We start from the raw sequence: 18,390 nt of genomic DNA, 5'->3' as shown, positions 1-18,390 counted from the left end.
CATCAGTGATATTGGCCTGTAGTTTTCTTTTTTTGTGGCATCTTTGTCAGGTTTTGGTATTAGGGTGATGGTGGCCTCATAGAATGAGTTTGGAAATTTACCATCCTCTGCAATTTTCTGGGAGAGTTTGAGCAGGATAGGTGTTAGCTCTTCTCTAAATTTTTGGTAGAATTCAGCTGTGAAACCATCTGGACCTGGGCTTTTGTTTGCTGGAAGATTTTTGATTACAGTTTCAATTTCCGTGCTTGTGATGGGTCTGTTAAGATTTTCTATTTCTTCCTGGTTCAGTTATGGAAAGTTGTACTTTTCTAAGAATTTGTCCATTTCTTCCACGTTGTCCATTTTATTGGCATATAATTGTTGATAGTACTCTCTTATGATCCTTTGTATTTCTGTGTTGTCTGTTGTGATCTCTCCATTTTCATTTCTAATTTTATTGATTTGATTTTTCTCCCTTTGTTTCTTGATGAGTCTGGCTAATTGTTTGTCAATTTTATTTATCCTTTCAAGAAACCAGCTTTTGATTTTGTTGATTTTTGCTATGATCTCTTTTGTTTCTTTTGCATTTATTTCTGCTCTAAGTTTTAAGATTTCTTTCCTTCTACTAACCCTGGGGTTCTTCATTTCTTCCTTTTCTAGTTGCTTTAGGTGTAGAGTTAGGTTATTTATTTGACTTTTTTCTTGTTTCTTGAGGTGTGCCTGTATTGCTATGAACTTTCCCCTTAGGACTGCTTTTACCGTGTCCCACAGGTTTTGGGTTGTTGTGTTTTCATTTTCATTCGTTTCTATGCAAATTTTGATTTCTTTTTTGATTTCTTCTGTGATTTGTTGGTTATTCAGCAGCGTGTTGTTCAGCCTCCATATGTTGGAATTTTTAATAGTTTTTCTCTTGTAATTGAGATCTAATCTTACTGCATTGTGGTCAGAAAAGAGGCTTGGAATGATTTCTATTTTTTTGAATTTACCAAGGCTAGCTTTATGGCCCAGGATGTGATCTATCCTGGAGAAGGTTCCATGTGCGCTTGAGAAAAAGGTGAAATTCATTGTTTTGGGATGAAATGTCCTATAGATATCAATTAGGTCTAACTGGTCTATTGTATCGTTTAAAGTTTGTGTTTCCTTGTTAATTTTCTGTTTAGTTGATCTATCCATAGGTGTGAGTGGGGTATTAAAGTCTCCCACTATTATTGTGTTATTGTTAATTTCTTCTTTCATACTTGTTAGCATTTGTCTACGTACTGCGGTGCTCCCGTGTTGGGTGCATATATATTTATAATTGTTATATCTTCTTCTTGGATTGATCCTTTGATCATTATGTAGTGACTATCTTTGTCTCTTTTCACAGTCTTTGTTTTAAAGTCTATTTTATCTGATATGAGTATTGCTACTCCTGCTTTCTTTTGGTCCCTATTTGCATGGAAAATCTTTTTCCAGCCCTTCACTTTCAGTCTGTATGCGTCCCCTGTTTTGAGGTGGGTCTCTTGTAGACAACATATGTAGGGGTCTTGTTTTTGTATCCACTCAGCCAGTCTTTGTCTTTTGGTTGGGGCATTCAACCCATTTACGTTTAAGCTAATTAATGATAAGTATGATCCCTTTGCCATTTAGTTTATTGTTTTGGGTTCGAATTTATACACCATTTTTGTGTTTCCTGTCTAGAGAATATCCTTTAGTATTTGTTGAAGAGCTGGTTTGGTCGTGCAGAATTCTATCAGCTTTTGCTTGTCTGAAAAGCTTTTGATTTCTCCTTCATACTTGAATGGGATCCTTGCTGGGTACAATAATCTGGGCTGTAGGTTATTTTCTTTCATCATTTTAAGTATGTCTTGCCATTCCCTCCTGGCTTGCAGAGTTTCTATTGAAAGGTCAGCTGTTATCCTTATGGGTATTCCCTTGTGTGTTATTTGTTGTTTTTCCCTTGCTGCTTTTAATATTTGTTCTTTGTGTTTGATCTTTGTTAATTTGATTAATATGTGTCTTGGGGTGTTTCGCCTTGGGTTTATCCTGTTTGGGACTCTCTGGGTTTCTTGGACTTGGGGGATTATTTCCTTCCCCATTTTAGGGAAGTTTTCAACTATTATCTCCTCAAGTATTTTCTCATGGTCTTTCTTTTTGTCTTCTTCTTCTGGGACCCCTATGATTCGAATGTTGTAGCATTTAATATTGTCCTGGAGGTCTCTGAGATTGTCCTCATTTCTTTTAATTCGTTTTTCTTTTATCCTCTCTGATTCATTTATTTCTACCATTCTATCTTCTAATTCACTAATCCTATCTTCTGCCTCTGTTATTCTACTATTTGTTGCCTCCAGAGTGTTTTTAATTTCACTTATTGCATTATTCATTATATATTGACTCTTTTTTATTTCTTCTAAGTCCTTGTTAAACCTTTCTTGCATCTTCTCAATCCTTGCCTCCAGGCTATTTATCTGTGATTCCATTTTAATTTCAAGATTTTGGATCAATTTCTCTATCATTATTCGGAATTCTTTATCAGGTAGATTCCCTATCTCTTCCTCTTTGGTTTGGTTTGGTGGGCATTTATCCTGTTCCTTTATCTGCTGGGTATTCCTCTGTCTCTTCATCTTGTTTAAATTGCTGAGTTTGGGGTGTCCTTTCTGTATTCTGGCAGTTTGTGGAGTTCTCTTTATTGTGGCGTTTCCTCGCTGTGTGTGGGTTTGTACAGGTGGCTTGTCAAGGTTTCCTGGTTAGGAAAGCTTGTGTCGATGTGTATGGAGCTGTATTTCTTCTCTCTGGAGTGTAATGAAATGTCCAGTAATGAGTTATGAGATGTCTCTGGTTTTGGGGTGACTTTGGGCAGCCTGTATCTTGAAGCTCAGGGCTGTGTTCCTTTGTTGCTGGAGAATTTGCTTAGTATGTCTTTCCCTGGAACTTGTTGGCCCTTGTGTGGTGCTTGGTTTCAGTGTCGGTATGGAGGCGTTTGATGAGCTCTTGTCAATTAATGTTCCTTGGAGTCAGGGTTTGGACTTAAGCCTCCTACTTCCAGTTATCAGTCTTATTTTTACAGTAGTTTCAAAACTTCTCCTTCTATACAGCACCATTGATAAAACATCTACGTTAAAGATGAAAAGTTTCTCTACTGTGAGGGTCACTCAGAGAGGTTCACAGCGTTACACGGAGAAGAGAAGTGGGAGGAGGGAGTTAGAGGTGACCCAAATGAGATGAGGTGGAATCAATAGTGGAGAGAGTGGGCTAGCCAGTAGTCACTTCCTTATGTGCACTCCACAACTGGACCGCTCAGAGATGTTCATGGAGTTATACAGAGAAGAGAAGAAGGAGGCAGGAGACAGAGGTGGCCAGAAGGATAAAAGGGGGAAATGAAAAGGAGGGAGACAGATTCAGCCAGTAATCAGTTCCCTAAGTGTTCTCCACCGTCTGGAACACACTGAAATTCACAGAGTTGGGTAGAGTAGAGAGGGGTTAGGGTGGAGATACAGGCGACCTGGTGGAGAAAACGGAGAGTCCAAAGGGAGAGAGAGCAGTCAAGCCAGTAATCTCGTTCCCTAGTGAAAAATGGGTCCTGAAGATTGGGTTCTTAAAGGTACAAAATTGGTAACAAATACATAAAAGCAAAAATTAAAAATCTAGAGTAGAGGTTGGAATTTCAAAAATGTGATGTTAATGAAAAGAAGAAGGAAAAGAAAGAGAGAAAAAACGAACAAAGAAAAACAAACAAGATTGCGAAAATTATAAAGAAACTACAGGTACAAAATTGATAACTAATACCAAAAAGCCAAAATTAAAAATCTAGAGTAGAGCTTGGAATTTCAAAAATACAATGTTAAAAAAAAAAAGAAGAAGAAGAAAAATAAAGAGAGAAAACAAACAAACCAACAAAAACAATGTCGCAAAAATTATAAAGAAAATACAGGTACAAAATTGATACCAAATACCAAAAAGCATAAATTAAAAATCTTGAGTAGATTTTGGAATTGCAGATATACAATGTTATATAAAAGAAGAAGAGAAGGAAACAGAGGGGGGAAAAAAAAGAAAAAAAATGTCACAGAAATTATATAAAAAAACTATATGTACAAAATTGATAACATATACCAAAAGGCTAAAATTAAAAATCTAGAGTAGAGTTTGGAATTTCAAAAATACGATGTTAAAGAAAAGAAGAAGGAAAAGTAAGAAAGAAAAAATGAACAAAGAAAAACAAACAAGGTCGTGAAAATTATAAAGAAACTACAGTACAAAATTGATAACTAATACCAAAAAGCAAAAGTTAAAAATCTAGAGTAGAGTTTGGAATTTCAAAAATACAATGTTAAAAAAAAGAAGAAGAAAAATAAAGAGAGAAAACAAACAAACCAACAAAAACAATGTCGCAAAAATTATAAAGAAAATACAGGTACAAAATTGATATCAAATACAAAAAAGCATAAATTAAAAATCTTGAGTAGAGTTTGGAATTGCAGATATACAATGTTATACAAAAGAAGAAGAGAAAGAAACAGAGGGAAAAAAAAGTCACAGAAATTATGAAAAAAACTATAGGTACCAAATTGATAACATATACCAAAAGGCTAAAATTAAAAATCTAGAGTAGAATTTGGTATTTCAAAAATAAAATGTTAAAGAAAAGAAGAAAAAGAAAAAAAAACAAAACACGGTCAAAAAATTATAAAATATATATATGAAGTTTGCTGAAGAAGAGAAAAAAATAGGGTTTTTTTTTTTTTTGCAAAGTAATAGTTATAAAAGTGAAAATTAAAGGACAATAGAGGACTTAAAATTTTTTTAAAAAAAAATTTAAAAAAAAAGAAAAAAAAGGAAAGAAAGATTGATCATAAAAAGAGTAAAAATATATCTAGGTCTTTCTCTGGTTTTGTTGTGAGTATTGTGGTTTCAGTTCATTTTTGGCTAGTTCCTTGGTCTGACTTATATTTCTCAAGATCTATAGGCCCCTTCCAATGTAGTCCTTAGTAACCACAGGGTTTTAATCTATGGCCTGTAACTTCCAAGGCGTTTCCCTCTGTTATAGCTTCTTCTGTTTGTTGGTCTCTTCAGTGTCTGGTTCCCGCCCTGACACAAAGGGGACAGTGGAGGACACTTTTTTTTTTAATTTTATTTAGGCTCACTTGTTCAGCCGCGCTGTGGGGAGGGAGGGAGGGATGCTGCAAACAGATAACACTGGCGTGCGCTTGCAGTGCCTCAGCCACACTGGGTCTGCTCCCGCTCACGGCGCGTGTAGCCTCCCTGCCCACACTGCTCGGGCTCTAGGTTGTTCCACCGGGAGCAATCCGTGGCCGGCCCTGGGCTGAGCTCCCAGGTCCAAGCCTCTCAGGTTCAGGCACTCGGGTAGTCCTCAGAGGCGCAGACTCGGTTGGGCCTGCGTTTTGTGCTCTTCCCAGATCCGAGCAGCTCAGGTGATGTGTTTGGCGGGCGCCAATGCTGCGACCTATCGCCTCCCCGCCACTCGGTTATCTGGGTGTAAAACCGGCGCACCTTCTCAGGCAGATGTTGACCGTCCAGACCCCCAAGTTTTAGTTAGCAAAGAAGCCTGCTTACAGTTTTATAGATAGTGTCTCTCTGGGGCTGCGATTGCCCCCTTCTGGCTCTGGCTGCCTGTCACTGGAGGGGGAAGGTCTGCAACCGGCTATCTCTGTTCAGTCCTTTGTTCTCTGCGTGGGCCTGGCGGTGTCTTAGGTTAGGGCTGGCTTTTCGCGTGGTAGATGTCCCACAGTCTGGTTTGCTAGCCCAAATTATTTCGCTCAGATAGCGCTCAGGACATTCGGGCCGATTCTTACTCTAAGGGACACAGCCCGCGCTGTGCTTCCCTGCCCAGCCCCCGCTTGCTAATGCCATGTGCAGGTGTCTGCGCTGCTTCTCCGCTGGGGGAGTTACCGTAGGGCTCACAATCTGCGATTTTTAATTGTTTATTTTTTTTTTTTCTCCCTTTTATGTTGCCCTCTGTGCTTCCAAAGCTCGGCACAGATTCGGCAGTGAGAAGGTTTCCTGGTGTTTGGAAACTTCTCTCTTTTTAAGACTCCCTTCCCGAGATGGAACTCCGTCCCTCCCTCTTTTGTCTCTTTTTTTGTCTTTTATATTTTTTCCTACCTCCTTTCGAAGAGTTGGGCTGCTTTTCTGGGTGCCTGATGTCCTCTGCCGGCATTCAGAAGTTGTTTTGTGGAATTTACTCGACGTTTAAATGCTCTTTTGCTGAATTTGTGGGGGAGAAAGTGTTCTCCCTGTCCTACTCCTCCGCCATCTTGGCTCCTCCTCTCAGTAATCTTTAGATGAAGATCAGATGCCCCATGACCTGCAATCAGCAGATTATGTATACTGGAAAAGACATAATTTAAAGGACTCTGTCCAACCTAGATGGAAGAACCTTTATCAGGTATTCTTAACTAGCTCATGGACAGTGAAACTGAAGGGAAATTGACTCTTGGATTAATTTCAAGTTCCAAAGGCCCCAGATTGGTCTATAGAGAGAGGACTGCTGACCTCAAACTCACCTTAAAATGACACTGCAATAGGGTAAACTACACTTAGACAAGGACGAGATGAGAAGACGAGACAAGGACGAGAAGTAGACAACTTACCCATGATATTGGACCTGATTTGCATGCTCATTTATAATGTTTTCTTGAATTCTTGGATCTTTGAATATAAATCAAATGTTTTCTTTCATGGACATGATCCTATGCTAGGTGTCTTGTACTTCTAGATTACCTTGGTGAATTTCTCCACTACATGGCTCTAATTGGATGACCCTGTAGAAAATTTTTTTAAAAGAAAAAAAAATTCAGTCTTGGTCAAGATATTCTTGATATTAGCAGGTAGGATCATCACACCTAGCCAATTGATAATACCTGATCTGACCCTGGCCATAAATATGAATTTTCCTTTAAAGTTACTCAAAGCTAAGATAGAGAAGCACACAAAAATTCAGCCAAGGAATAAAACTTCCCACATTTATGGGATGGATTTACATGCTTAACACCAGGCTATGGTCATTTAAGTTTTAAGCCCCTGTTTTATCTTGGGAACAATTAAATCATACTAAGGATAGCCAGTGTTGTAACCCTAAGAAGTTGGACTGAGAGCCATATGGACAGTTGTTGTTCAGTCAGTCTTGTCCTACTCTTTGCAACCCTATGGATTGCAGCACACCAGGCTTCCCTGTCCTTCACCATCTCCCAAGGCTTGCTCAAACTCATGTTACTGAGTTGGTGATGCCATCCAACCATCTCAGCCTCTATTGCCCCCTTCTCCTGCCTTGAATCTTTTCCATCATCAGGGTCTTTTCCAATGAGTCGGCTCTTCACAAATGGTGGCCAAAGTACTGGAGCTTCAGCTTCAGCATCAGTCCTTCCAATGAATATTCAGCACTGATTTCCTTCAGGATTGACTGGTTGGATCTCCTAGCTGTCCAAGGGACTCTTAAGAGTCTTCTCCAACATCACAGTTCAAAAGCATCAATTCTTTGGCACTCAGCCATCTTTATGGTCCAACTCTCACATCCGTACATGACTACTGGAGAAATCATAGCTTTGACTAGACAGAACTTTGTTGGCCAAGTAATGTCTCTGCTTTTTTAATACACTGTCTAGGTTTGTCATAGCTTTTCTTCCAAGGAGCAAGCGTCTTTAATTCCATGGCTGCAGTCACTGTCCACAGTGATTTTGGAGCCCTAGGAAATAAAGTCTGTCATTGTTTACATTGTTTCCCCATCTATTTTCCATGAAGTGATGGGATCAGATATCATGATCTTCATTTTTTGAATGTTGAGTTTTAAGCCAGCTTTTTCACTCTCCTCTTTCACCTTCATGAAGAGGTTCTTTAGTTCTTCTTAACTTTCTGCCATAAGGGTAGTGTCATCTACATATCTGAGGTTACTGATATTTCTCTGGGTAATCTTGATTCCAGCTTGTGCTTCATCCAGCCCAATATTTCAACATGGTGTACTTGCATATAAATTAAATAAGCAGGGTGACAATATACAGCCTTGACATACTCCTTTCCCAATTTGGAACCATTGTTCCATGTCTGGTTCTAACATTTCTTCTTGACTTTCATACAGGTTTCTTAGGAAACAGGTAAGGTGGTCTGGTATTCCCATCTCCTTAAGAGTTTTCCACAATTTGTTGTGATCCACATAGTCAAAGGCTTTAGTATAGTCAATGAAGCAGAAGTAGATGTTTTTCTTAAATTCTCTTGCATTTTCTATGATCCAGTGGATGTTGACAATTTGATTTCTGGTTCCTGTGCCTTTTCTAAATCCAGCTTGTACATCTGGAATTTCTTGGCTCGTGTACTGTTGAAGCCTAGCTTGTAGGATTTTGAGCATTACCTTGCTAGCATGTGAAGAGTGCAATTGTGCAGTAATTTGAACATTCTTTGGCATTGCCCTTCTTTGGGATTGGAATGAAAACTGATCTTTTCCAGTCCTGTGGCCACTGCTGAGTTTTCCAAATTTGCTGGTATATTGAGTGCAGCACATTCACAGCATCATCTTTCTGGATTTGAAATAGCTCAGCTGGAATTCCATCACCTCCACTAGCTTTGTTTGTCATAGTGCTTCCTAAAGCCCACTTTGTACTCCAGGATGTCTCACTGCAGGTGAGTGATCACACCATTGTGGTTATCTGGGACATTAAGATCTCTTTTGTATAGTTCTTTTGTGTAATCCTGCCACCTCTTGTTAGTATCTTCTGCTTCTGTTAGACCCATACCTTTTCTGTTCATTATTGTGCCCATTTTTGCATGGATAAATTGGCAATATATAATTTCCCAGAAAGATAAATATTCTTACAGGGCAGACTCTCAGGTGACCTGAGAATATATAGGGCTACACCTAATGGAATTTCTTGGGTTAATTCTTATTCATGACTTTGATAATACTGCTAGCTATGTTATTTGGACTTTGCCTATTTTACACGATTATTGTTTCTTGCATTACCAAATGTGTGACTGAACCTCCGACGAAAATAATGATGACTAGATGACTTGAAGCAGTTGATCACATATACAGTCCTGCATGCAATCAATGATTGTAATAGTGTAAATCTAGCTATGGGAAGATACAAGAGGGAAGTTTTTCTGGACCATAATAGATTGAGTTAGACAAGCTGGTCAGGAGCCCTTTGATTACTGTTGATAGACCTAGTCCAATAACAGCACATTTACTGGCCTATCAGCGAAATCTTCACCACACCTAGAATGAGACTGCCTAGTACAATGGGGTTTAAATGGTCATGAAATGCCTCCCAAAGTATCAAATTTATTACCATGAGGGGGCCCTGTCAACTTCAAATTGGTACTTGCCATGGGCACTTTCTCTACAAGGATTAAATTATGTGTTGTTGCAGCTGCTGACCTTCAACACACCCTAAAAGGAATACATGGTGGACCACAGAAATTAGCCAATCTGTGCTTGGGGAAAGCTGGCAGGGCAGGTCTTCAGATAGATATTTTCAGGAGCCAATTTTATGAGCCCATTTCTTTTATTTCTTCAAAGCACTAAAATCCTGCATGATGATGACTGTTTCTCGTGACTAGTAGAAAACTTCACCAGACTAGCAGAAACCTTTTGGAAAAATATGTGCTTGATTGCATATATTCCCCCATTACCAAAATCACACACATACTGCCCTCCCTGCTGCCTCTGGGGCAGTTTAACAGAGCTATCTGAAGTACTGTCTCCCGGGATGCAATCCTCATTTTACCCCAAATAAAACTTAACTCATGACTCTCACACTGTGCATTTTTTTTTAAGTCGACACACACATACCAATCAACTTGGGAGTGAATAAAATCTACTATTACATCCATGAAATGAGAAGTACAGAAACTTCCATCAAAGTGGTTTGAAATTTTCAGTTTTGCCACCACTTTAACAACACCATAATATACAAAAGAAGTGATAATTTTATGTATATGCTTTTAATAAAGGACTTAGGAAGATAAAGCTGGTCAGTATTTGTGGGTATTTCTGTAGCAAGACACATAGTTTAAAGAATATTATATATAATTACCTTGAGCAGATTGGTGGAAAAAAGGATTTGTAGCAAATTGGCAACTTGAGCTTAACTGCTGAAGTCCCCAGTGCTTTTCTTTTTCTGGCTCTCCAATCCATTTCATATATTACCAAGACCCAGGACCAGCTTTCCTGTTGTATCCCTTTGTTGATTTAGCCAGTAGGATGACAGTCATTATTTCTTAAATGCATCTTATCTTACTGTTTTTTTTTCCCTTTAACACCATACCCTACTAAGAATCTATTTCCTAATACATTACATGTCTAACTCAATCTGCTGATGGCCCATATATCAGGCTGTTACAAAGAATGCATTTAATAGTTTTGGACACTGTGTGGGACACAGCCCTAGCCCTTTTAGGGAAGTAAACAGTCATGGGTTGCATGCTATTAGGAGCCATCCATTCATTATTATATTACATAATACCTGCATGCAAAAGACTACAATTTAATATGGTACATTACAGCTCTGGTTAAAAAATTGCAGATGTACTATAACTCATAAACAATTTTCTACTGATTGGATGGAATTCATGAATTTTCTAAGAACATGAGACTTGTGGAAAGGTCTAACAATCTTGTCATGTGCCTTTGGTGATTGATAGAGGCACAGAACAGGTCTTTGGTGCCAACTTAAGTACTCCGGGAGCAGAAGTTCTAGAATGTATGAATGGAATATTCTTCACTTGCAGTGACTGTTGGACTTTTTTGTAAAGAAAGAGGACAGAGACTCATTCCTTTAAAGTATCTGCTCCTAATGACCAGGCAGCCTGCTTTGGGGGCACTGTGAGTGTGCAAATATGTATAGATATATATGCATGTGATGATATGTGAAAGGGATAGGCTTTGCATGACTGTTATTAATTCTTATGAATTTGGGCCACATTAAATTTCAGATGCACATTTAAATAATGTATAGTCAATATTCTTATACTTACTTGGATTGTGCTTAAATCTTCATTAATCTCAATATCTACACTTTGTGTAATTTGGCATAAACATGAGGAAGCACATAGCACTTTCTTTTCTCTGGAAAAGACAGGCCTGAAAATGGGCTCTATGAGTGCCAGAGGGCAAAATGACCTGGGCTGATGCCACGTAGTGTGAAATAAATGTGTCATATGGGGCCAGAAGGGGAAAGAGGCACAAAATACATTTATATCATATAGAAAATAAGAATTGTATAAACTGCATACTTTCAGGTTTTTGAAAAAGACTTTTCAGAAATGGTCCTGCTTTAGTTTCTCTCAATGTTCTAAGCTACTCCATGTTTATTCCAGTACTGGGAAGCCAAGTCACTTTAACAGTGCACTGGACGCGGCAACTGTGAGTTCTGTCCCAGACAGCTATGTGCTTTTGGAGGGTGCTTCATTTCTTTTGCCCTTAATTTTTCAGGTTTGTACCATGGGGAAAATAATTTCTATTCTGCCTCTTTCCAAGGACATTGTTAGAATGAATAGTAAGCTCTGCAAGAACAAATCATCAACGAGAGCAAGGAAGAAAGAATCGAGCACACTGATTTGTTTAGAAATGCTGTTCTGGTTAAACTTTTAATTCTACCCCTGCAATGAAGGATATATAAGAGCACTGGGGAATTACATAGCACCTTTCACCTGTATGCCTAACAATGAGCATCTTTGTTTTGCAAATGGGGAAGATGGCTACTAAAAACTGGAGGATGAGATCCCACAGAGGTTATTGGAAATGGCCCCAAGGAAAAGCAAGCAAAGGAGCCAGATCAGGGTATGCTAATTATCAAACAAACCTCTTTGCTTTCTTTATAAATAATCAACCAACTGGGGGGGGGGGTTTGTTTAGGTACAGAAATCAATACACAATGACCTATAATGAGGACAGTATCAGAGTCTATAAACTAATGGAATAAAGGTTCAGAGATAGGAATAGGGTTTCTTTATTTCCCTAAGCCCCCAGGTAAAACCCTGCTTTATTTGGCCTTTTGAAGACTGTGTCTGTAAGACATTAAACAATCATCTTTGCATTACAGCTTTCCTGAGCTTTACCCTCCAGTGCTTTTTCGTAGTTCCCTGACATTGTCTTTTATGACCTGATTTCTATGAGTGCTGATACACTCTATTCATTAAATAAGTTATTGATTCCTTCCTGGATTTGAATCATAGTTAGCAGCTGTTCTGCCTAAACTCTTGGCAGAAGATGATGGACTAGATAGATTGCTTTGAGGCCTACTGGCTTTGGAGTAAGCAACAGCCCTACTTTTAGGAAAGGTGCATTTCTATATGAATATAAGGCAAGGCTTGTCAAACACAATGCCATGTGGATGATCAATACGTTTTCAAGATAAACCCAAACAAGAGAGTGTTTTGAAGGGAAAGAGGAAGGGGAAAAATCTTCTCATCTGAACATATATGATTTTATCATGAAACCCAGTGTGTAGAGTCTTCTAGGCTGGTTCTTGCCATTGGAGTTTGAAAAACAGCCCCTGGCACTAATAGATTTAGTCATGTATAGTATTCTCTCAGGTGAAATGATGGCCACAATCCATTTAATTTATGCTGAAAGTCTTCTCTTGACCAGAATTACCTAGAGAATTCAAATGAATGGGTTTTTCATTGCTTTAAGTAGCTGGACTATGCACATTCACAGCTCCACTGGAGCCTGAACACTGAATTGTTTGTGGCAGGCAACTCTTTTTTACTCAAAAAGGTTTCAGAGAATACTTTAGGAAACCTAACCCCTCTAGGATTTCAACAACTTGATATCAGTAAGGTGCCTCTAACTCACTGATCTCTATAAGAGTTGGAACTTCTATTGTTAGCAGCTGTGCACTATGGCACTGACTGAGAAATGGAAACCATCAATACTCTTAGATATTATTATTATCATAGAGAAGCAGCGTTACTGTCCATACTTACTGATTCAGGAACTAGAACTAAAAGAAAGGCTTATCATAAATAAGCTGGGAAATGGTTGTAAACTATCTTAATGGCTGCACTACTATTGAAACTAAACAAAAAAAAAAGAAGGAAAGAAAAAAAGAGAAAGAATTGATATATTACTATTGGATTTTTCACTATTTGTACACTAATTCCTGTTGTGAAAGAAAATCTTTAGTGCTAATCCTTAAGCTAATTTCAAATATGAAATTTTGTCCTTGTTAACAGTATTGTAATTAAACCAGAAAATCATCCTTAAACCCCTTAACAAAACCAATGGTCCATAACTTGAGCTTATAGTTTTTCTTTCATCATAAGAGTAATTTGTGAAGGTTAAAATAAAGCTAGGTAGCAGAGAAAAGAATAAAAGTTATTGGAGAATTTTCCCACACTCTAGCATTAAAAGTCTTGAAAACTCTAATCGCTATGTTAAATAAAATGGAGATCTGATCTGGTCTCTATTAGCTGTGGTGCTTTCAGGAACACCACACATCTATGACAGAGAACAGGTTTTACATTGTTCAATTCCCAATTCACAGACCTTGATCACAGTGTTGAATCTCCCTCTTAAATTTTAGGTACCTGATATAGGAAAAGGTGTTCACAGCTCAGCAAATATTTAGATTGCTATTTAGGAAAAAGATATGATTGAATAAAAAACTTCAGATTTTTTTAAACCTCAATTTTCACAACACAGCAGCAGAATTTTGTGTAAATATGTTGCACATATGTATGCTTATAAATGCACATGTGCACAAGCAGCAAACTTGTCTGATTCCCCTCAACAAAACAAAGACCTATAGATATGATTAACGGTCTTTCTAGGGGAGTTAAAGACTCCAAGGGAGTCTTTTGAGTTCCCCTTTACCTGACAAGAGGAATAAAAAGAGCCTCTGGAAAGATAAATATGTACTTTTAGGCTTTCACTGAGGGGAGGAGAGGAAATGAAGAAAGAAGTAGAGGAAGACTGGCTTGAATTAATTGCTACCAGATTGATGAGTTCAGCTAGTAAATTAAATAACATAAGTTCTGAAACATCTATCTGCACAGCAAGTATTTGATGGGATGCTTTCAAATTGAAAAGTTTCAATTTGCCGTGGTGACTTATTTTGAAGATCAGAATGGTTCCCAACACTGAACTCTGTAAACTTCATTGGAGATGGAGGGTCCTGGGGATGAAAAAAAAAATGCACAAGTGAGCTGAACTAGTGTAAACATTCACATGGTAACATCCATTGACAATAATATGCAACTGTTAAAATTATGTTGTTGAAGAGTATTAATCAGCATTGAAAAATGTTAAGTGAAAAAAGCAGGGTGTAAAATTATATATACAATGTTATTTTAACCCAGAATTTTTATCTGGAACAAAAGACAGATGAAATACTCTAAGCTGTTGAAAGTGGTGAATTCATGAGTAATTTATTTTCATTTTTTCTAATATTTTCCACATTTTCTCTAGTACATATACATAATTTGATAATGTAAAAATATTTATTTTTGAAATTCTCAAGAAATAACATAAGCTTAGAAATTGCACAATCTGAAATTCAAATTCTAACTTTGCCATTTACTATCTCTATAATTCTGGACAAATTAATTTCTTCATCTGTAAAACAAGCATAACAAAATCTACCAAAAACAACGTCTGGCATATAGTAGGTACTCAAGCAGCTATTATTAGCATAAGCCCTCTGGAAAACAATTTAGCCACATATATTAACAGTCTTTTAAAAAGTTCACACCAGTAATTTTGCTTCTAGGATCCTATCATACCCTCACAATATTGTAAAGTAGTTAGCCTCCAGTTAAAATTAATAAATTAATTTAAAACATAAAAATGTATAATCAACACACAAAAAGAAAATGATTATAAATGAAGGAAAAGATTTATGTTTAAAGATATTTTTGGCAACCTTACTCATAATAGTGAAAATTGGAATAAAATCTTAAGGTTGTACAGCAGAGAATTGGTTAAATAAACAAAAGTACCTTAATATAATGGAAAATTACTTGCAGCATTAGTGAAAAAAGCAGAATTCAAAACTGAACACAACATGGTCTCAATGTTTAAAAAATATATTCATAGAAAATATTGGATGGCATACAACAAAATGTCAACATAGTTATCTTTAGGTGGTGGGATTATATGTGATTTAAACTTTCTTCATAGTTTTCTCTCCTTTCTGTTATGTTTAATATACTTTCAAAACTATTTCTCTCTCACACACACATATATATATATATGTGTATATATATATACACATTGAACATGGGCTGACTGCAGTGAAAGCACCTACTCCTAACCACTGAAATGCCAGGGAATCCCTTAATATATTGTTTATATTATAAAAACAATTTATACTCATCATAGAATAACTGGAAAATGTAGAAAGGCATAAAGAAAAAATGACCTATAATTTCAGAAACTGTTTTCTACACCCTCTCCTTCTCCTTCATTTATTTGACATATATTTATTGAATACTTACCATGTTCCAGGCATTATGCTAGAGGCTGGCACTAAAATGTGCACAAGACATAGTGACTACCCTCAAGGAACTTATAATTTAGTTTTAGAGACAAAAAAGTAAGTAGGCTATTACAGAATGGGATAAAAGGGCTCTCATAAAGTCATTCTCTCTCTCTTTAGTTGCTCAGTCACGTCCAACTCTTTGTGACCCCACGGACTGTAGCCTGTCAGGCGCCTCTGTCCACAGAATTCTCCCAAAAGGGACATCAGTCAGTGATAAACCCATGTAAATGATGTGGAAGCTGAAATCTAGAGAATAAGTACTATATATCCAGCTGAAGTAGACGAATGGAGGAGGTGGAGGTTGCTGAAGAAGCATCCCAATCATGAGAGGCAGTAGGGGCATGTTTGAGGGGCTGAAGGAAGTTGAGATGTGGTTCAAGTGCAGAGTATGGGGATAAAACTAGTGGAGAGGAAGCTTCAGAGTTGAGAATCTGGAGAGATGAGCAGGGGCCGGATCATAAAAGGACTTGTAAACCATGTTAAGGAATTCAGACTCTGCTGAAGCCAATAAAACAGCCATTATACAGACTTAAATTTTTCATCATTCTAGTTGCAATGTGGAGAATGGACTGGAAGGGGCAAAACTGGAAGTAGGAAAATCAGTTAAAAAGCTATTGCAGTAATACAGGTGACAAACACATGCTCTGGAGTCATGGTAATCTAACTAGAAAAAGTACATAGCTTCCAGAGTAAAGTAAAGCTTCCAGAGCTTTACTTTAAGAAGTAAAATTAATATACTTCAGTGGATAATTAGATGTGAATGGCAGATGAAGAAGGAACAAAACAGGAAATGAGTTTTGGGGTAGGTGAAATTGAAAGGCACTTGGTTATTCAGGTCTGGAACTCAGGAAAGAGTTCTGGGCTGGAGATACATATTCAGTAGTTGTCACCATATATATGGCCTTTAGCTAAGAAATGGACAGATTCCCTAAGGAATGAGTAGATTTATGTGATGCATGGGAGATAACCTAGCAAAGTTTGGGAAGACACCATCTTCAGATGCCTGATGGTAGGGATGGGGGGAAGAAGGGTGTAGAAAGCTGTAGAAAAGCATGAGAGAAGGATTGTTTTTAACTTTTAAATTTAAATAGAGTCAAATTAACTTTTGTGGGTTTACAGTTCTGTGAAATTTCATACATGCAGAGAATCTTGTAAACACAATCTCAGATAGAATGCAGAACTTCCTCTGATCCCTAAACCTGGCAACCACTAATCTATTTTCTCTCTATGTATTTTTGCCTTTTCCAAAATTTCATACAAATGGAATCATACAGCAAAAAGACTTCAGAAATATTTTTGTTTTTAAATTGCAGTATAGTTGACTTCTTAGTTTCAGGTATACAACATAGCAATTTGAAATTTTTATAGATTATACATGATACAAAGGATACTGCAATATTATTGACTACATTCCTTGTGCTAGGAACTGGGTTTTTTCACTTAGAATAATGAAGTTTTAGGTTCACAAATGGTGGCTCAGAGGTAAAGAATCCTCCTACTAAGCAGGAGACATGAGTTCGATAGGTAAAGAATCTGCCTGTCAAGCAGGAGACACAGGTTTGGTCCCTAGGTCGGGAAGATCTCCTGGAGAAGGAAATGGCAACCCACTCCAGTATTCTTGCTTGGAAAATCCCATGAACAGAGGGGCCTGGCGGGCAACAATCCATTGGGTCACAAAGAGTTGGACACGACTTAGCAACTAAACAGTAACAGCATTATTTCTGTTGTTGTTGTTCAGTTGCTAAGTCCTGTCCGACCCTCTGCAAATCCATGGACTGCAGCATACCAGGCTTCACTGTCCTTCATTATCTCCTGGAGTTTGCCCATATTCATGTCCATTGATTCAGTGATGCTATCTAACCATCTTATCCTCTACCACCTTCTCCTTTTGCTATCAATCTTTCCCAGCATCAGGGTCTTTCCAATGACTCAACTCTTCACATAAGGTGGCCAAAGTAATGAAGTTTCAGCTTCAGCATCAGTCCTTCCAATGAATATTCAGGACTGATTTCCTTTAGGATGGACTGGTTGGATCTCCTTGCAGTCCAAGGGACTCTCAAGAGTCTTCTCCACACCACAGTTCAAAAGCATCAATTCTTCAGCGCTCAACCTTCTTTATGGTTCAACTCTCTCATCTGTACATAACTACTGGGAAAACCATAGCTTTGGCTATCAGGACCTTTGTTGGCAAATTGATGTCTCTGCTTTTTAATATGCTGTCTAAGTTTGTAACAGCTTTTCTTCCAAGGAGCAAGCATCTTTTATTTTAATAGCTGCAGTCACCATCTGTAGTGATCCTGGAGCCCAAGAAAATAAAATCTGTCACTGTTTCCACTTTTCCCCCATCTATTTGCCATTAAATGATGGGACCAGATGCCATGATCTTAGTTTTTTGAATGTTGAGTTTTAAGCCAGCCTTTTCACTCTCCTCTTTCATCCTCATCAAGAGGCTCTTTAGTTCCTCTTCACTTTCTGCCATTAGAGTGGTATCATCTGTATATCTGAGGTTGTTATTTCTCCCAGCAATCTTAATTCCAGATTGTGATTCATCCAGCCTGGTATTTGGATGATTCATTCTGCATATGTTAAACAAGCAAGGTAACAATATACAGCCTTGTCGTACTCTTTTCCCAATTTTGAACCAGTCCATTGTTCTATGTCCGGTTCTAACTATTGCTTCTCGACCTGCATACAGGTTTCTCAGGAAACAGGTAAGGTGGTCTGGTATTCCCATCTCTTTAAGAATTTTCCACAGTTTGTTGTGGTCCACACAGTCAAATGTATTAGCATAGTTAATGAAGCAGAAGTAGATGTTTTTCTGTAACTCTCTTGCTTCTCTATGATCCAACAGATGTTGGCAATTTGATCTGTGGTTCCTTTGACTTTTCTAAACCCAGCTTATACATATCTGGAAGTTCTCAGTTCATGTTCTGCTGAA

The 18,390-nt window shown here is 37.8% G+C and overlaps 1 protein-coding gene across 2 annotated transcripts in view; it reads right to left on the bottom strand.

The window, feature by feature from the left end:
* Nucleotides 1–13,950: 13,950 nt before the first annotated feature.
* ZDHHC15 (zinc finger DHHC-type palmitoyltransferase 15) overlaps nt 13,951–18,390 on the bottom strand; it is an 88,746-nt gene continuing 84,306 nt past the window's right edge. For both annotated transcript variants that reach the window (XM_055565036.1, XM_055565037.1), the window contains one exon: nt 13,951–14,087. The gene's annotated coding sequence lies outside the window, so the exon portion shown is untranslated. The remainder of the gene's footprint in view (nt 14,088–18,390) is intronic.

The sequence above is a fragment of the Bubalus kerabau genome, chromosome X, assembly GCF_029407905.1.
Source record: "Bubalus kerabau isolate K-KA32 ecotype Philippines breed swamp buffalo chromosome X, PCC_UOA_SB_1v2, whole genome shotgun sequence".
NCBI classification, from domain to species: domain Eukaryota; kingdom Metazoa; phylum Chordata; class Mammalia; order Artiodactyla; family Bovidae; genus Bubalus; species Bubalus kerabau.
Note: the sequence above shows the minus strand (reverse complement) of the source record. Positions and strands in the feature narration are given on the sequence as shown.